This window comes from Lonchura striata, chromosome 5 (genome assembly GCF_046129695.1).
Source record: "Lonchura striata isolate bLonStr1 chromosome 5, bLonStr1.mat, whole genome shotgun sequence".
In the NCBI taxonomy this organism is placed as follows: Eukaryota; Metazoa; Chordata; class Aves; order Passeriformes; family Estrildidae; genus Lonchura; species Lonchura striata.
Window position 1 is genome coordinate 58,700,698 of NC_134607.1, and position 15,309 is coordinate 58,716,006.

At 38.5% G+C, this 15,309-nt stretch overlaps 1 protein-coding gene across 1 annotated transcript in view; it reads right to left on the reverse strand.

Annotated features, from left to right (window-relative positions):
* The window catches only part of SLC2A13 (solute carrier family 2 member 13), a 140,264-nt gene that overhangs the window by 8,600 nt on the left and 116,355 nt on the right, over positions 1-15,309 (reverse strand). The window lies entirely within an intron of this gene.

The following is a 15,309-nucleotide window of genomic DNA, read 5'->3' on the forward strand; positions in this document are numbered from 1 at the left end:
GACTTCCAAAAATATAGTATTTTTTAGGCATACTGACAACTTTATTTTTTGTTATAATTTTTTAAATTAACATTTGTTTAAAGGAACAAATCATAAATGTAACCGTGAAAGTTTTCAGCTGCCACCACTTCAATTGCTAGAGATGAAAAACCCTACACTTTTGGGAGAGAGGACTTAAGCAGACACTAGTCTTTCATATGCAAACAATGGTATTTACTTGCAAAGAAGAAATCACAGAGAGCTGAACATCTGCCTGGGTTATGATTTCCAGATCAGTTGAGACTTATGTGAAGGATAGTAGGGAAAACCAGAATGAAGATGCCTGCAACAGGCAATAGGTGGGCAACAAGTTGTGGATGGTGAAGTAACAGCCACCCTGCAATGCTTCAGAGTTGAACAGCAAAGTGCACAGGCACTGATGACCAACCCACCAGCACTCCTGGGACAGAAATCTTCCCTTTGTCATTACTGATGAAAGGACAACACTTAAAGCAGGATATCATGGTGAAGTTGCAGACCCAATTTCAGGACAGCTGGAAATCCAAAGCTCCAAAATATTTAAAAGAGAGAGGTTAACCCTACAAATACTGGAAAAATGCAGGTCTGAAACCTTGGTAAAACCCTAATGCTTCCTTAATGGCAGTAACCTGTAACATTTGCAGTTCCACTTTGCACTTGAGCAGCACTCGATCAAGTGACAAAATGCTGAGCCTTTAATTTGGGGTTGGCAATGCAGCCAGTGCTGGTGTGCACCTTTCCACCCTTCCACAGCTCTGCCTTGCTGAGTTCCCCTGGAAAGGCCATCTTATCCAGGGCATTGATTCATTTTCACTCTTGAGGTGGAAAACATAGAAAACAGATCAGCTGAACATTCCTCTCAAAGACAAGTCCTTTGTGCCTGGATACAGACTGGCCCACTGCAGAACACAGGAGTGCTCACTTTCACACTGCTTCAACATCATCACTTTTGCTTCTTTTGCTGTTATGTGAATTTCATTTGCAGGTGTTTGTAATGAATACAAGTTGATGAGCATTTTTAAGCATCTTGATGCTGAGATGAATTTCTCCATTCTGCCCAGGCAGATTGGCAGCTCTGCAGAGAGGGCCTCAAGCTTTCTCTCAAACAAAACTGTAAACAAAGACATACTTGGTTTATTATCCTGCATCCATCTCCCTGAGCACAAACCAACATGCTGATTCATGCAGACACAGCTGCAGGCAGGTCAGTGTGTTTCCTTCCTCTGCCATCTTTCCCCAGTTGTGTCCTGCTTTTGACAGATTGAAACACAAATGATAAAAGGGAAAACCAGATGCCTCCGAAGCCTCCTGTGACTGAGTCACTCATCAATTCTCCACTGTCTGCCCCTAACAGAGAGGAAATTGTGTTGCAAAAAAAGCAGTTTCAGTGCAGTGAAATGGGAAAAACAGCACTTGAGACTAGATTAAATAGGAAGATGGCAGTAATAAACTGTGCTTTGCTTATCCTCCAGTTGTAAACCAGCATGGTACACATAGTAAAGGCAAAGACATCTGCATTTGCTGGCATCTTGCAGTGCTGGGAATGTTAAAAAAATAACACTTCTTCCAGGCTGGAGTTTGTTCAAGCTCTTTTACTGTGCTAATTCTACTACTGTACCACTGTTTCTTTAAGATTTTGCTGAAGAACTTATAATTAGCATACAGTTTATTAACTGACAAAATTAAAAGGGACACTTCACTAGACCAGGTTACTCAGAGCCCTATCTAAACTGTCCCTGAACACTTCTAGGGATGAGGCATGCACAGTTTCCCTGGGCAGTCTGTTCCACAGCCTATTACCATCCCTGTTGATGGTGGCCAAGAAAGGCAATGGCATCTTGGCCTGTATCAAGAATACTGGTGCCAGCAGGAGTAGGGCAGTTATCACCCCACTGTACTCAGCACTGTACTGCACCTCGAGTCATGTGCTCAGTTCTGGGATCAGCACTTTAAAGGGGCCATTGAGGTGCTGGAGCATGTCCAGCCAAGGGCAACAAGGCTCATGAATGGTTTAGGAAACAGATCTTATGAGTAATGGCTGAGGGAGCTGAGTTTGTTCAGACTCGAGGAGAGTGAGGGGGAATCTCATTGCTGTCTTCAACTACCCAAAAAGAGATTGCAGTTAGATGAGAGCTGGTCTCTCTACAGTGACTGAAGTAGGAGGACCAGAAGAAATGGCCTTAAGCTGAGACAGGGGAGATTAAAGTTAGATATTAGAAGTAGTTTTTTTCCCTGTTAGTGTGGTCAGGCATTGGAACAGGTTGCCCAGAGAGTGTTGGAGTCACCATGCCTGGAGGTGTTTAAGAGGCTGGTGCTGGGTGATGTACTTTAGTGGTTACAGTGGTAGTGCTGGGCTGATGTCAGACTTGATCTTAAAGGGCTCTTCCAGCCTTCATGATTCTATGGTTCTATAAGGTTCACATGGGCCCAGCTGTCAAGCCTGTCCAGGCCCCTCTGGATGGCATCCCCTCCCTCTAGCATGTTGGCAGCACCACAGAGCTTGGTGTTGTCTGCAAACTTGCTGAGGGTGCACTCAATCCCACTGTCCCTGCCATCAACAAAGATCTTAAACAACACCAGCTCCAGTACTGACCCCTGAGGAATGCCACTTGTCACTGGTGCTCACTCAGTCATTAAATTGCTGGCTGCAACACTTTAAGTGACCATCCAGGCAATTCCCTGTAAATGGTACAAGTGAAATGCAGTCAGGTGCTGGTGCAAAGTTTGTATGTACCAATATGCTGAGTAATAGTCACATTGGTATAACCAGTGAAGACACACCACATCATAGCCTCTGAAATTACTGCCAGATGTTTCAAAAACATGAAAATGCTACACTGAAAACCTTTACTCTGAGTCTCTTTGGCTAAGTGTTTTCTACAGGCTACTTAAGATGCACATCAGTTGTAATTAATGAAAGCCTGACCTACCAACAATTGAAGCAAAAAATTCAACTGATTGAAAATAAAGGAGATCAGTAGGTTTTCAAATTACAAGCATTATTTCAAAATCACAGAATCCACCCTCTATCAGATATGGTCTGAAACTCAAAAGAACTAAAGTTTTGCTCCCCATTTCCTCTAATTACCTTCATATGGCACATAAAAGAAGGTAAGAAAAGAGCCAGTGTGGGGAATCTAAAGTATTATTGCGAATAGCAGGAGGATGAAACAGGATGAAATCACTTCCCTGGATAATCAATGTAAGTTTTTGTAATACTCGAGCCATTTTGGCTGTACAGTAATTCTGAAGCCCGACACTGAAAACTCCAGTGTGAGAAATGGCTGGGCAAGACATAGCACAGGCACAAGACAGAATCCAATTTGATTTTCTTCTCAAATATCCATTAATTTTTGCTTTGCTATACAATGAGGACTGACTAGCCCTAAAGATACAGCTTTTGCATGAATTGTTTAATTGTGAACAGTTCATATATTTTTAATATGAAAGCTGCTGACTTATTAAGCGATCAGAATCATCTTAAATAGATTTAGTTCAAAAATCTTAGAATGTCAAAATTCAAATCAAGTCAGGAAAAGGAAATTATTTTTGAAGAAAAACATTAATGTGATCATCCACCTCCATAAAATGCTTGCTAGAACAAGCATATTTCAAAATTGCACATTCCGCTCTGAGATAAACTTTGACATCAGGTGCTGATGGCACACAAAGATTTTATAGTTAATTCACAGTTTCACTAATCCCCCATTTCTTTGTTCTATCACAAGTAAAACTACTTAAGGACTGTTCTTATGCCAGCCTTTTGTGCCTGGGTTATCAGAACGATGATAATCAACAATTTGCCAATTTAAGTCTCAAGTGTAAAACAAATATATTTGATTTACTAAAAATCTCCTTCAAGGATTTTTACAGTGCTGACTTTCATATAATGGCAATCCACTGAACAATATAAATTTATGCCAAGTTTTTTGAGTCATGTTTTCAACTGAAGTCTGTCACAGAAATGACAGAGGACAAAAGAGACAAAATTTAGAGTAGCTGCTCTTTGGATGGATGAAGGTTTTTGTGGATGATGCTTGGGAACAACTAAATTATTTATCCATAAGCAATTACTCATCCTGTAAAAGAATTTGAATCTCAACAAATGGATTAGTTCTCATAAGTTCAAGCCCCTCATCTTCTGCAAAAGGTATTTAGTTGTCTGAACAAACCCCCAGCTACCCTTGAGGGCAGAATTTAGCAAGTACCAGATGGACTGTATCACAACTTAGTGGCAGTCAGACGTAACTGAGGAGAACTCTGGAAACCGCCTCTACCCTGTCCATCAAGTGGCCTCCCAAATCCACCCATGTACATCCAAAATAGCTACATTAGCACAACCCATAGGAACCAGTTAAACCATGAGGAATAATTTCACTATAAATCAGCATATTGTTTTAAGGAAAAATCCTTGTTCCTTTTTTACACACACTGTAAGATTACTGTCTAAAGCATCAGTGAACTGAAACTCAACCTGAAGGCAAACAGATTACTTTAAACCTGACTAATATCTGAATCAATAATTTCTAAGCTTTCCCACAGTTCCATAGCTACTGTTGTCCACGCCTCAGAAGCTCCACACCTCTCTGAAGAAGTTTGCATTTATCACTTTGACTTTACATTTACACAAAGAAATAATTCATCCATTAAACCAGATGTTACCTAAAAATTTACAGATGAAGCTTCTTACACCAGATGATAGCAACTGAAAAACAAAAAGCCACCTAAAAATCCCTGAACCAAAAACAAACAAACAAACAAGCAAGCAAGCAAGCAAACAAAAAACCCCAAAACAAAAAACCAACAAAATCCCATACAACCAGAAAAGAACAAACAGATACAGCCTTGAAAACCTATTGCCATAAAACTTCATGGGATTCAGACACACATTGCTTAACGTCCATTGCATAACATACAGAGTTTTGGGACACTTAGTGAAGCCTTTTGCTATAACTGGCAAAGAATTAAAAAAATACTAGTATATGTTTCAAAAACCTGGAAAATTAGTTTAGTTCACAGCAAAGACAGCAAATTGTACCTCAGTAGATGACTGGTGCATCTGCAAGGGATGGAAAAAGTCTTTATCACCCTGACCCCCCCTGATACAGGATCTATCCACTTTAACTACAGACTTAATGATCTTAAGAGCCTTTTCCAGTCTAAATGATTCCATGATTCTCAGTCATGTCAGAACACACACCTGCAAGAAACCTAGCACACTGTTCTGATTTACTTCTGTCCTGACTATCTGATCACAGATGAACATAATTTTTTAATTTTTTAATATTATTATTTATTTACATAAGAATCTTTAAGCTTGAATTCAAACACTTTTACAAGCTGAGAAATTTCAGCTTTGCAACTGCATCTGAATTTGCCTGATAAATTGATTGCTGGAGCTGTTATTCAGTCTGAATAGACTGAGCGACAGCCTGGAAACAGAAGCAATTTTTCCCCACGACAAATAGTTGCCCAAAAAGAATGACATCAAAGGGGTTCTTAACTGTTTACTGATCTGGACATTTCAGTACTTTTGTAGCCACCTATCAGTGGATTATGAAGTGTGGACAACACAGTTGTTGTGTCTGTTGCCAAAGGAAGAAACTCGACTGTCTGACAGTGCCAGCTGGACACCCCTGAGCTGTGGGGCTGAGCAAGCACCTTTGGTGGATTAGATAACTCTAATCTCCCAGGGAAAGTTGTGCAGTTTGGGATTTGCCTCAGACTTCTTTTATCCTATACAGGCACCTTGCAAGTCCTTGTGGCTACCTCCAAGCTGTCAGCTACAATTCCCCACTCTGCTGTCACACCCCAAGAGTTTCAAGCTTCATTCTTCATCATATCTGCCAGGAGGGGAGAGAGAGACAAATCTCTGCTACTGCCAGAACTCTGTCCAACAAGCTTCTCCATCATCTTTTGTGCACTCCTTACCTTGAGAAATAGATTCAAACCAGGGAAATGCAGAATAATTCTTACCCAGTGTTAAAGCCCAACCATTTCAGACCTCACAGCAGCTGACAGTACACGCTGACAGTACACTCAAAAACTGGGAGCAGGAATACATATATACCAGGTTTTTGTTATAGGAGACAAAATTATCTTCATCACACTACACAGAGATTGACATATTTTTCTTTCCAAGCCTTCTCCTACTCTTCCAAAGTATCAGATGGTCACAAAAAGTGTCAGGAACCATCTGATGTCTCTGTGCTCTATAGTGTCCTTTCCTAATTCTAATTCTGATTCTGACTGGACACACTTGGTTAACTCCCATAAAAATTAGAATTAACTAGTAATAATTAAATTGTATGATTTCATAATCATAAATAATTCAAATATTATATTAATAGCACAGGAACTTGTGAGAGGTCATGCAACTATGAAACATAATCAACTGTTCACTTAACAAATACCTAGTCATAAGTACAGAATTTTAATGGGCAGAATTCAAATTAAAAGCTGATCAAAATGCAAAAACTTAATTAGTTTTGAGCATAAGCATCTTAGCTGAATGTCACTGTCCTTCATGCATTTCTGCCTGTCATCATTTCAACTACTTCAATCACTAGATAATAGGTCAGAGTGTTTTCATGAGAAGACACAAGAATATATTTTTTGCAACTTGAAGCATAATTCTATGTATTTGCAAGCTAAAAAAGTGTATTAAAAAGTAACAATTAAAGAATGAACCATTTCAGGTAAGGTTCAGAAGGCAACAGTAAGCAATATAAGATTTTTGCCCTTTTCCCCCTGTCAAGGACACACTCCAATGGTTTAGAGAAAACTTAGATCTGTGTACTTTAAAGACTGAGATCTGCAGTAACTTTCTCTGATTTTTCATATGTAGAATACACTGATTAAAAAATTAAAAATAACCACAGAGTGTTTCACAATCACTAAACTGTCTGAAAGTTCTTACTGAAATATTCTTAGTATGCATAAAAATCTTATGTTTGTGCCTTCAGCATATGCTGTTGCTAAGGTTTGTGGCTCTACAAGCAATTGTGCTCAGTGATCCACTGAGATTTCACCTCTCATCACAAATATTTATTTGTTCATGTCCTTGAACAACTTTACAAACCCTAAATCTTTTATTCTCTTTCAAGACATGTCCTACAATTTCTTGTTGCTTCCAAACTAATGATGTGCATGAGAATCCCAACCACTTTAAAAATGCTTTATAAAAGGTGGGCTCCAGCAGAGCACCCTCAGTAAGTCATGAAGCCTCCCAGATTCCAGTGCTGTTTTTAAAACATTTCAGCCAATGCTCAGAGTAAGAAAGATGCAGTAAGAGATAAAGAAACAGCTTAGTTCAGTCCTAATTCTCATACTTAAAGACTTCAGCTAAATGCTGCAGTTCCCACTATTTATTTCTTTCAGATACTATCAACTCTTGAAGAACTTTCAGAGGTCCAGATCAGCAAAGAATGTTTAGAAATTTGAGTAAGTATGATGGAAGTGATACTACCCAACATTTTGAAGCCTTTGCCATGAGCAGTAATAAAAAAAAATATAAGAAACATGCTGCATTCTACCAGATGGAGTGAGAAAAACTCCATGATGTGGTAGAAGGAAGGACTCACAATTTGGGTGTTACAACACTTTTATACTCATATATTCTTGTGCAGGTCTGGATGGAGATGTGAGGTGTGTGATGGGGCTGTGGCTCAGTGACATCACTTGCCCACAGAGTGACAAGTGGGACATGAGAATTCCTGTTCCCACCACCTTGATGGCTGCCACAAAAGCTCCATTTAACCATGTTCACTGCAATCAAACTGTAAAGAAACATCTCATTGCACAGTAAGGGCACAGGCACGTGGCAAACTCTTGTAGGAAATGACATCTGGGAATATTTAACTACTTGTGAAGTAGATGCCATTTCACAGATTTAAAATATAAGCACAAAGCTGTCTCTGCATGACAACCAGCAAAAAGGTAGGACAGAAACATTCTGGAAACAGCTATTATTTCCCTCCTGGCAGCCATCATGGTTGAGAAACACTTGTGGACTCCCTGTGATCCCAGAATGGGCTTTAAAGATTGTTTAGTGGCTTTTCTGTGGTTATACAGAAATAGTTCACTTTTGGAACAATCCATTTCAGCAGTGCACATCCAGTCTGGCTTCATCCAGTCATTGCCAGCTTCCCCTACTCCTCTGAAAGGAGGGAGTGCTCATTAATGATTTGGCCATTTCTTCTGAAAGGCAAACCTTCAGGGAATTTCAGAGATGAGCACTAACTGGAAAGTGTCTATCAGTCACCTTGGGGGCTGTTGGAGATAACTTGTGCTGCCCAAGGCTTTCTAGCAAAATCTAGACAGATTTAGACACTCTATTCCTGCCTACAGGCAGGCAGGCTTCATTCTGTTGGAGCTCTTTCAGGACAAAAATGCTTCTAAAATTTTGTATTTTTTGTTAAAGACACACTGGCATTGAACATCTGTGATAGACTAGCTCAGTAAGAATTTCACTTGTGTGCAGACCCCTCGCTGTACCTCGGTGCTCCTGGTCTTTCCCTGAACTGCAGCTGCTCTGCTGCTCCTGTGTTTTTGGTGGAAATTCTGGGTCATCCCTGCTCTGGCATGTTTGAGAGCTTATAGATGGAGCACCAGGCTGCAATCAAACTACTGATAGAACTGGGGCAATAGGATAGGAGAACTTCTAGCTCTTCTTTCCAGATTTAAAAGCTTTTAATCTCTCTGATTGCAGAATTGAGATAATAAATAATAATTTATATAATAAATAATAATATTTATCACCACTCATTAAAATTAATGAGTGATAAATAAATTATCAATATAATAAAATTATCTATTTTATTATTTTTAATAGTAAAATTACTGAAACAAACTGGTCTAAAGATTATGATGTCAAATGCAACACTTTGGAATTTCATGCAGGCTTACCATAAAATAAATATCCACCTGATATTTCATCCCATTTGTTTTTTCACCTGAATTTACATTTAATTTTCTTAATAATTATAATTTACAAAGTTCTTTTGTCTATAACAGAAATATCAACCAGCTGCCTAATCACTGCAGAAATATCAGTTCTCCCAGGTGTTGCCTCTTTTGAATGCTAAATAAAGACATTTCTCCAATGAATACTGGTGGGAAGGGCTAAGTGTAGGGCTCAATAATAATAAGTATCAACATTTTAATATTAACTGAAGAAATATTAGCAGAACAGCATGCAAGAACTGCTGGCATGGCATAAGAAAGTCTGTTCTCTAAAACACAGGCAAAGACCACCTGCAAAGGAAAAAAAGGAACATTTTCTACTTCATTAGTCAAGGAACTACAAGACAGCTCAAGGTCACAATTTTAGAAATCTGAAGTTGATTGAAACAAATTCCATCCAGACTTCCTATTCTTACTTAAAGATAAAAGTAACCTTTATTGATGCTTGTGCTGTCCACCACATGCCAGTGGCAGTGTCAAAGGAATATCATAATGTCAAAAGCATCCCTTGAGTTACAACTGTGAAAAGCATTTTCAAGACTGTGGTAATTAAAGACCAAAGAAATCAAACCAGTTATTATAATTTACTATCAAGGTAACTCAGAACAATTCACTGGAAGTACATCCTCCAAATGCAATAGGTTCTATATTACAATCTTTTTTCTTTTCTGAATGCTTCCAAACACTTCAGAAAACAATAAAGAGAAAAAAATGTATAGCTTTAACTACCCCAAAGTTTTAGACATACACAGGCACAATAAAAACTGTACTTTCATGTTGAAACCTGGTATGTGAAGTTAGTGAGGAATGGCAAGATTTTATAGTTCAATTGAGAAAAACAAAGTAAATCCCACCCAAACCCAAACTCAAACCACAGATGGGATGTGGTGACACAACTCCAACACAGCCTGGGTCTGCTCTGTGTCTGCAGGCACACTGCTGAGGCTTACAGACAGTTTCTTACTTATTCCAGGCAGCAGACCCTGTACCTCCCAGCCAAAGCAGCACTGTGCAGAAAGAATTTTCCATAGCACTGTTAATACCTTAAAACCTCAGTTAATCACATTTTTCAGTGGGAAATGAAGGACAATAAAGTATCAATCCTTTGGAAATTTTTACTGAAACAAAAGGTAAGTGGCAGAGGGGGAACTTTCTAAATTTGCTTTTCTTCTTGAATCTGAGACAAAAGACCACATAAAGACAAGGAGTTTAAAATAGAGATCAATATTACATGCATTAGCATGCCTTTTTAGCACTTCCCTGCTCTGTTTAATTTCTCGTTACTGACATACACATAAAGTTTGTATTTCAACAGTTCTAACAATAACATTTTGACCATCATAACCTTCCATCTAAGTACTGAACTGTGACACTCATTTTCTGTAACAGCAATTTAGACACAAATATTAAATTTTAACTACTGCCAGCAACTATTTGCCATCACAACTGAAATCCAGCCAGACAATACTTCAGATCTTGCATTTGTTGTTTTAAATAGATGATGAAACAGTATTATTTAAGCAGAGCTTTTCCCTGACTCCAGTAGATGGCAACAGCTCTGCCCTAAAAAGCTCAGACAAACCTGTTTCAGAAGGGGAATGAAGCACTGCATCCCCACCCATGCCTGCTGTACCGGGGAGCTTCTGAATTAAATCACCCAACAGAACTCTCCAAAGAAGATTCCTCTGCTGTCAACCCTAAAATTCACTGCAAATCATTAATGTTGCAACTGAAAATGGAGCCCTAAGGCTCTAAGAACACTTAAAACAAGATAATTATTTCATGCCTGATTTGTGAGAGCAAGCACTTAACATAGAGTGCTGCTCTGCTTTGATTTGTGCATGCAGGTGCAAAACCCATGCCTAATTTAATTAATTTTATAAAATACATATATGGTAAGTGGTTTAATTATTGCTGGTTTATGAAATTTATGAACTTTGCATACCAAGGTCTTCATTGTTATAGGCATCTCAATAGTCTGGGATGTGACAGTCAAAGAACTCAGCAGAAATCAAAGTAATTATCTATCTTTCATGGTCTCTGACATCTAAAAAGAGTTTTACATTAAAAAGTGCTTTTAAGGATAGTTATTTTTCCAAGAAGATATGCTAAATGGGAACACACCCCACCTGAATCACAGGTCTGAAGAGCTCAATAATCATGCAGAATCTCAAACATGTCCCTTACTATTGTCTGTGCAAAGCTGATTGACGGCTGTGGAAAGCTACAGGACAAAAGGAAGACTATGCACCCTCCAAGGAGGAAGAAATGCCCAAAGAGCTGCTGTGGGAAGTACGACCTGCCACCTCACAGACTGCCCACTTCCTAGCCTGCACTAACCAAAGAGCTGAGTTAAAGTAATAAATCAAAGGAATCAATAATTCCAGTTCATTTTGTGTCAGTGAGGGATTGATGTTCCTGCCTCCATTCTCAAAAAATGAACCACACATACAAACAGCACATACAGTAATTTCTATGACTTAAACTTATCAAACATACTGAGTTATTCAACAGTCCTACTGCAGAAATGTGTTGATTTATTTTCCCTCAAAAGTAAAAAAAAAAAACAAAAAAAACCCAAAAAAAACCACAACAACACCAAAACTCTAAAAACTTCATTCTTTTAAGAAGGGAAGATACAAAAATTTTACTGTATCCAATGTTGTGATAATTGAAGAACTACTTAGTATGGAATAAAGGTATGTAAGATGTGCATTAGCGATGCTAATTAAAGATACAAGCTGCTGTATGGAGGTTTGGGTTCGGCCCTGTTGAATGGTCTTTATCAGTAAAAATCCTCTATCACATAGGTCTTTCCAAAATATTTTCCGCCCTCCAAACAGAGAAAACTTAATTATAGTAAATCCATTTCACAGTGTAAAAGCCTAAAGAATCCAACGAGACAGTCTTCACAAATTATTTTTATTTAAATTCAAACTTCAGAGTCAATAATCAAAGAAATGTGAAAAACAGCTATTGGAAATTCTCCCCTCAGGAAAAAGACCCCACATGCTCCCAGCTATGAGTGAGTGGCCTTTCTTCACTCCAAGGCAGAAGGGGAAATGCCCATCCCTGTGCCACAGTAGCTCCCTGCAGGCTTCCTCTGCTCTGCCCCTGTGGCATGCCCAGGGATGAGCAGAGCAGGGCCCTGCCCTGCCCCAGCACAGCCCCAGGAGGGAGGCATGGATGCTCTCTCTGTCCCAAAGGTGAGCAGCTGGAGAAGCTAATGAGCAGCAGGCTCCTATGGGCAGTAAAAGACTCTCTAATGTACATTTCATAAGGGAGAGAGAAAAGCTGCAGGAATTATCCTCATACACTAAGCACACTGATGAGAGACTGACAATTCTCTTGTACACACTGGCATTTTTCTCCTTTGCTTTCCTACCTCCTTCATCAGATGGAAGCAAACGTGCTTTTTCAACAGGGAACAAGAATATTTTCCTTTTAGCTCCCCTTCAGCTGACCAGAGAATGAATGAAAAAAGCTGAAGGCTTGCTTCTTCAGCAGATGTATATTTAAATTTGAACACCATATAATCTTCTTCTTTGGACCACTTCTAAAACGAAGAACACTGACTCAAACATTTTTCCATTTAAATAACACAATTTTTTCCAGACACCAGAATTTGATAGATAGTGTTTTAACTCAAGGGCCACTTTTTTATATTTTTTATATTCTAATTACACGCATATGAAGTAGTTGTACCAAGTAACCCAAACAGCAGTTGGCAATCCCTACCAGAATGCTTTTTAACTAGTAACCTGGAGTACGATTCAGAAGCATGTTTAGCAGCAAAGTGCAATAAAAAGGAATGGGTAGAGAACAAATGTACAGACAATGTTTCAAACTAACCAGCCTTGCTTTAAAATCCTATTTTGTGCTGGGTGTCTCCAACAAATAAATTCTGCCTTTGGTATAAAAACTAAACATTTCCTAGTCAGAACACATTCACTTCATACCAGGACTTTTCAAACATCCAGAATTTGCCACTGGTTCAGTATAAATATTGTGCTAGAGCTATTAATAGAAATTTCTAAGTAATTATCTGAAAGAAATGTAAACAGTTTCAGGTTAGATTATTGTGTTACTCTGGTCATTATTTTAAACCTAAAATGCAGCTACAATATACAAAGTACTTTATTTGTACAGGCATTAAATTAAAATAGAATTATGTTATAACAATAGCTAAAAGAATGTCTCCCTCTTCAGCAAGTTAAACAGTTAAAAAAAGACAAGATTATCTTCTATTAAAGTTACAATAAAATTCCACCCTCAATTATTTAATTACACCCTTTAAAATATTTCAGTACATATATAGATTTCACCATCTTTATATATGCTTTAAAGGAGCTTATTATGGTTTTCAACTCCACCATGAAACAATTTCCTTTTAAAATAATTTTACTGTGTGATGTTTTAAAGATTTGAGCAGGAAGAATGGCTGGAAGGATCTAAACATAACATTTCCCCTTATTTTACTACCTACTCCTGCATTACCAATAAGACAGTCTCATCAAGGATTAAGGACACAGTATTCTGTATTACTTTATCCTTCTATTCTTCCTCTTTGCTCTTACCAGTTAGCAGAAATGGCTTTAAAATATGCATACGAGATTTCTTCAGTTCCTCTTCTACATCCCTTTCACGAATCACACTGGCATATGCAACCATTAGACTGTGATTACATGTCTGGTAACCTCCTCCCAGGAAAGACCTCATGCCTTGGAATTTTGGTTGACAAAGACTGTAATCAGTTTCAGATCTTCTTTTAATTTCTGTTTTCACACAAATCACTAATATATATTTGATACTATTGTGCTGAAGTACATACCCCAAACAGGACAAATAGGATTGTGCCCTGCCACACAACTGCTCCAGGTTTTCACATTTACTACCACCGGGGAAGATACTCAGAATACAATTCTGCAGATATCTTGATTTTCTTTTCTAAACAATATTGAGGCAGAGAGGGGGTGTTTTATGAATTTATGAAGTTATGAATATTTCAATTTAGCAAACATTTACCATATTGTCTATCAAGAAGTTTCTCTAAGACTACTGGTTATTATCACAACTCTTCTGAGTGCTGCCAACATACATGAAGATGTGAATATTCTCTTGATCCTGCTACTTTCCTGAATCATTTACTCCCTTTACTACCATTTTTACATGGTAAATATGAGAACCATAATCCTATATATAATCTTCATCTATTGATCTGACTACTTGGTAAGGGAAATACCAGTTTATCTTCTAATTACTGCTGATTACTAAGCATAAATTTTCAATGCTGACCCTTGTAGAAAGGCTTCAAATAATCATTTCAGCAATAAAACCTTCTAGAAATACTTTCTGCATGACGAAACAAGCCACATCTACCCATGGACATCAGAGTATTTAATTCCTGAAAGATTGCTCTAGGGCTAATCTTTCTGTGGTAACAGCAGAGGTCTGTAATGCTGCTTCCCATGATGTACTGAAAACAGATTCTCAGTCTTCAAATGTGTAAATATGCACATACATTCTTTTTGCACTGGTAAAGTAGTCACAGGAACTTTTACAAATGTATCTGATGATGCAAAGTGAGTGTAATAAACTTATATGTCTGCCTTATCTACAAGAGGGAAAAGTAACATGGTATTTTTAGAAGAATCTAATGTTCTTACAAAGGAAAAGTATTCTAATAATTTTAAGAGTCTCATCTGTTATGCATTAGACAACAGGTAGCACTGCATGAATGTAAAGCTCCCCAGAATACTCTCAAGTCTGTGACAGACACTGGCATGTCCCCTGTTGGACATAAACCAATCTGTTGTCTGAGAATCCAGCTAATGAACTCCCATGAATTTATTTTTTCTAATCAGTGGAATCTAGTTAGCATCCAGGTTCAGATGCCAAGGTCATTAGGCACACTCCTGAAGCTGGGAAAGAGGGTTTGACTGCCTGCCTGACCCGCTTCCTCTCACTGCACAGGCAATCCAAACCCACTTTTCTCCCAAACGGGTTTCCAAGACACATTTAAACCCCTCAGCAAACTAGCAGATATGAGCAACAGGCACACAGTGAAACATAACAGCATTACTGAGCATCTGTAAACATGCCATTAATTTTACATGGAAGGAAGATGATCAGGAGAGCACTGGCTAAAGGAAAACAGAGCTTCCCAAAGACAGAGCTCTTCTGCACTCTCGCCTTTGCACTGGCTGCCCTTAGAGAGGGGAGTGCTTCTTTATATTGAGAAAAGCAGGGTTCTCCATGAAGCATTAAACTCCCCTGGCACAGAGATGTTCCTCTAACAAAGTTAATAAAAACGGCTGAAAACAGCAA